Below are 5,855 nucleotides of genomic sequence, written 5' to 3' on the forward strand. Positions count from 1 at the left end.
TTAATACTAGTTATCTCTGGGGAGTGGAAATGTGAGTGGGAGCAAATAAAAGAAGCATTTCGGGCCGGGCGCAGTGGCTTATGCCTGTAAGCCCAGATCTTTGGGAGGCCAAGGTGGGCGGGTCACCTGAGGTCAGGAATTCGAGACCACGCTGGCCAACATTGTGAAATCCCATCTCTACTAAAAATACAAAAATTAGCCAGACGTGGTGGTGGGCACCTGTAGTCCCAGTTACTCGAGAGTCTGAGGCAAGAGAATTGCTTGAACCTGGGTGGTGGAGGTTGCAGTGAGCCGAGATCCCACCACTGCACACCAACCTGGGTGGCTGAGTGAGACTCTGTCTGGAAAAAAAAAAAAGAAAAGAAAAGAAGCATTTCACTTTTATAGATTTTGTTTCTCTATGTGTTTGTGTGGCTATATATGCCTTTACTTTTATACTAAATAATGAGAAAAAGTAAACTTTCACAGCCGTTATAATTCAATAGTGACCTTCCAAGTTTCACACCAGTAATAATGCCAAGTTTCACCCGTAAATTATGCATATGTATAAGCATATCCTTTCTAAGCCCAGAATCCTATCATATTAACAGGAGTTGTGCATGTATAAGGAAGAACCTCCCATAATTGTTAAATATTTTGTTCGCATTTCCCCAATTGACAATTTATTTGTAGAAAGTTTATGATTATTTTATGAAAATATATTTTAATGTTGCCTTTAAAAAAAGAAAGTTTATTACTCTCATGCACTGTTCCTTTTTTCATTTCAATTTGAGTGCAGGTTCTGTTTATTAACTGACCAGCTTAGAAAAATAATGGCAAACACCTTTGTTCATTCTTCTAATAAGCTTGTTGATCTGGTCCTCGCTATTGCCAGCATCTCTACCTTCTAGGAAGTGGGAGGTCTTTTTCTTCATTCCGCCTCGTGGAGAAGATAATTTGAAGGGCCACAGGAAGCTATTTGCTTCTTTGAAGTGTTTTCCAACAGTATAGATCTCATGTATCAGATACTCCATGCAGATGATGCCATATTTCCCAAGAGATGGAGCAGTCAAAGCGTTGTCTGTCAAAGCCATTCAGTTCTTACTGATTTTGACATAACCACGCTTGTAGATTAGTTGGTTTACTGATTTCAGATTTGTGTATTCCCATGCAATAAGTGTCTCTACAATCCTCAGTTAATTGAAGCCTTGTTGAGCTTTACAAACATTCCATTGAAGATCTGACGAAGGTGAAGAAGCGGTGACACCTTTTGGACCTTTGGGCTCACAGCATTGATACCTTGATACTGATGACAAATGCCAATTTGGGTTCTGCAGGTACATAAAAGTTGCCGGCTTTTCTTGCCATCCTCACCATTTGAATTTCAGTTCTGTATATCTGCCAGTATTCCTTGTGGTAGTGCTTTGCTTTTTCCTAGATAAGCTTCCTCCTTGTCTTTTGAAGGATCTTTTGGGCAAACTTCTTTCTCAGGCACTTGATCTTCAGCTCTGCAAAATTCCTTCACTTTTTCTTAAGGGCTTCTGGCACAGCAGGAACCTCCTCTTTCTTCTCCTCTACACCCTCCGTGGTTCCAGCTGGAAAAAGAGGCATGCACTGTTCTTTTTAACTACATCAAATTAGATGATCAAATTCATTTTCCCTCAGAACAATGCATTCTTGCCTTGCCCAGGTCAGTTTCTCTTCATTTAGCTAAGACTCATAATTAACCCTTCATTTTATCTCAAAGTCAATATGCAGTGGATCATGATGGATCATGGCGATCATGTGTTCACTCCACAGATATTTATTACATGTCACCTCTGTGGAAGAAATTGCCTTACCTGCAACCCAACTCATTTGCCTCTCATAATCGGTGGGTAAGGGATTGAATTGAAGCCTTTTGTCCACATACAGTTCATTTATTTTAGGCAGAGAAAAGAGAGCTCAATGTAGTAAAGTCCTCTGACCAGCAATTATAGTTTGAAGTCACAAAACCAGGTAGCCTTTAAGCAATGGGTTAATAACACATGCCACTCTGTACAGATTTAGATGATGGATGACTAGAATTTGAAGTAACTGGACAGCTGTCTGAACAGACTATTTCATTATATGTGAAGGAATGGCATTTCTAACTATGATGATAATTAGAGTAGATGAAATGCATAAATCAGGGAAGTTTTTTTATAGTACTGGTTTGGGGGAACAGTTTTTAACCCTCCGTATGGGCTCAGTGCATTGGATTAGGAGCCAATGCATGTTGCTATAATAGGAAGGATGTGATATTCTTGTTTCTAGTGCTACATGGCATGTTTTTTTGTATATCTGAATTCAGAGTAACACACGACGCAATAAGAATGTTCAGTTGCAATCAAGGATTTGAATAAAACATGCCTGATAATATTATAATTGGCATTGTTGTTCTTTTAGCCATATAATTCCTGTAGTTCAAGTAAATTTCTTTTATCCTTTTCCAATATCTCACAAATTTGTAACATCTCTCTTTTAGCTATCAATTGCTGTATAACAAAATTCCCCAAATCTTAAAGGTTTCAAACAACCACCAACAGCCACATATGTTACCTCTCCTCATTCTCAGTTGTCGGGGATCAGTTAGTTCTGCTGATCTTACCTGAAAATTTTCACAAAGTTACCAAATTCATAAGGAGATTTGACTTAGACTCTGGGAATGCTGAACCTCTCTTTGTCATCTTGCCATCCGAATGCATGTCCTTTCCATGTGATCTTTCTGTGTGGTCCCTCCATGTAGAATATCCAGCGGTGTAGCCAAAGTTCTTATGTGGCAGGGTTCCCAAAAGTCAGCTTTTCAGGAGGGAGTTAATGGACATTGCCAGTCTTCCTAAAGACTAGGCAGGTACAAATAAGCAAGGCTTCCATTCTGCTATATGATGTTGAGTAAACCTAGACCCAGGCCAGCTCAAATTCAATGTTTGGGTGAATTTCACGAAAACATAAATACCAAAAGGCGTAGTTATTTAGGGGCCATCTTTGAAGACCAGTTACCATAATGCCCTTTCATAGAAAGGAACACAGTAATGTGACGGCCTGACCGTTGTCTGGATTGACTCTGGCTTAAAGCTTCTGCCACTGGACTCTACATTTTTTTGGTAATCAAGAACCACATTTTACATTTCAAGCAAGTGCTTTATGCTTAGCAGTATCTCAATGAAGTTTAAATTAATGAAAAATCGACTGCCTCTCTTTCTCTTCTCTGTGTCTGTTCCTTTGTCACTACTACCTAAGTTTAGACTGTGTTATGAAACAATGTAGTAGTTAATTAGGAAGAACTTTGAGAAAAAATTTATCTGAGTTCAAACCCTAGCTCCACCATTCCATCTATCTGTCTGTCTGTCTGTCTGTCTAGATGGAATGGTGATTATAGAATATATACACACACATCATTTAGATTTACCATTAATTTAAACTTCATTGAAAGACTGTGATTGATCAATTAATACATCAGATAGATAGATAGACAGATAGATGGAATGGTGGATCTAGGATATATACGTATATACACATATACATATATGTGTATATATATGTATATATGTGTGTGTGTGTGTGTGTGTGTGTGTGTGTGTGTGTGTGTGTGTATCTCCCCACATGATTTAGGGTAAGTTAATTAGCATTTTAAAACTTTCTTATACATAAAATAGATTTTTTTTTTTTTTGAGATGGAGTTTCACTCATGTTACCCAGGCTGGAGTGCAATGGCGCGATCTCGGCCCACCGCAACCTCCGCCTCCTGGGTTCAGGCAATTCTCCTGCCTCAGCCTCCTGAGTAGCTGGGATTACAGGCATGCACCACCATGCCCAGCTANTGGGTTCAGGCAATTCTCCTGCCTCAGCCTCCTGAGTAGCTGGGATTACAGGCATGCACCACCATGCCCAGCTAATTTTTTGTATTTTTAGTAGAGATGGGGTTTCACCATATTGACCAGGATGGTCTCGATCTCTTGATCCCGTGATCCACCCGCCTCGGCCTCCCAAAGTGCTGGGATTACAGGCTTGAGCCACCGCGCCTGGCTAAAATAGATATTTTATAGTACTACTTTCATTATTAAAATAATACACAGAAGGGATCTGCCTAGGGCCCAAGTCTTATAAAGCACTTAATAAATGGTAGCTGTTACTTTCTCTCAGTCACAGGCCTGTACTATTTCCTGAGTATCCTGCTTTGTCCAGACTCACCTACTTACAGTCTACAGTGATGTTAAATTAGTGGCCCCTAAAACAAATGGGATATTGTTTCACTCTTATTTCCCTCATTCCCCCAAAATTCACTGATTCTTTCTTTACAGTCTACTCTAAATTATCTTAGCCTGGTATTCTCATCCTTTAAAATTGTACATTTACTTCTACCTCTCTTCCGAAAATGCAGCCAAACTGAATCAATTAGTCTTAAACCCTCCAGGTTTGTGGCCCCATATCTCTATTTTGCTTCTTTTACTTTTTTCTATGCCAAGAACTTCTCAATGCTGCCCCTGTTCCCCAGCTAAAGGAGGTTGTAATGATTCAGTCCCTGAAAATGTTCAAAACATATATATCTAAAAATCACCTGAATGGTTTATTGTGACCACAGGCCCAAATGCCTGCCTGACTCAGCTGTTAGCCTAAGTAGGCTAACTAAGTGCCATTGTAAAAAATGGACCTCACCAGCATAACACAATTGATGCTTTACATTTTTGTGCATGTAACAGTCCAGAGTAGGTGTTCAGTGACATCTCAGGCAGAGAGTTTGCAGATGTGCCTAGCCTAGGTCTAAAAGCAGTTCATATCACTCCCCCTCACATTCCACTGGAGAGGATTGGGTCATTTGGCCCAAGGCCAAGGAAAGCTTAGAAATATAACTAGCTTTCAGCCCAAAGAAGAGACAGTACATTTTGGCATACAGGTAGCAGCTTCTGATAGGTCATTTTATTAAATAAGTAACACAATCCAGATGTAAGAAAAAAGTGAGTTGTAAGGACCGTGACAAACTAGAAAGCTCTTGAAGCAACTACAGAGGATAATGTTAGTCAGTTTATCTAACTTTTGCCATGGAGGAATGATTGTCAGCTCCAACCAGATATGATGATTTCAAGAAAACCAAAAACCAATTACTATATGTGAAATCTCCATTTAAAAAATAATAGCAACTACTTTGATCCTTTTACAAATACTGTGGGCTACATAATCCATCCACTGACTGAATCTGGCCATCAGGTCTCCGGTATGTGAAGTCTGTTTTAGATACTGAGGTTACTAAATTTCTGGAGCTATTCACCATGTTGTCCCTGGAGGTTTGATTCATGTAGAGATTCTGAGGCAAACTGTAAGGGAATTGGGTATTATAAGTTTTACTCAGAAGAACATTCCCTAAATTCTCTACATATTTTAGGGAACAGACTTAAATTTTCTATGTTCTTTCTCTGTTCTACCTGCTACACATGATGTGGTTTCTATCACTTAGATTCACTTGTCTCTGTCACATTCTCTGGACATGTGGTAGGATTTAACTTGCCTATCTCCGTTGGGGTCAGGTGTGGCCATGTGACGTATTTGGCCACTGAAATATGACTAAAGGTGACTTGTCCCTTGCAGGAGGAAGTGGTAAAAAAAAAAAAAAAACAAATTATTCTTTTGTTAAAAAAAAAAAAAAAAAAAGTCTAACTCTTTCCCGTGGTAATTGGCAAAATTCTAGATTCGGGCTGTTTTGTTAGCCTGGGACCTAAAGTGACAACAGTCTAGAACAGAGCTCCCAGCAACCCACAAGATGCAAAGTGTAAATGAAAGAAAGAAAATGTTGTTTTCAACCAGCAAGATTTGAGGGTTGTTTGCATAGTATAATTGACCTCTCCTGATTAATCTCCTTG

At 39.3% G+C, this 5,855-nt stretch overlaps 1 pseudogene; it reads right to left on the minus strand.

The window, feature by feature from the left end:
* Window positions 1-788: 788 nt before the first annotated feature.
* LOC108308575 lies at window positions 789-1,590 on the minus strand (annotated as a pseudogene).
* Between the last annotated feature and the right edge of the window lie 4,265 nt (window positions 1,591-5,855).

This window comes from Cebus imitator, unplaced genomic scaffold, assembly GCF_001604975.1.
Source record: "Cebus imitator isolate Cc_AM_T3 unplaced genomic scaffold, Cebus_imitator-1.0 Scaffold86, whole genome shotgun sequence".
Taxonomy (NCBI): domain Eukaryota; kingdom Metazoa; phylum Chordata; class Mammalia; order Primates; family Cebidae; genus Cebus; species Cebus imitator.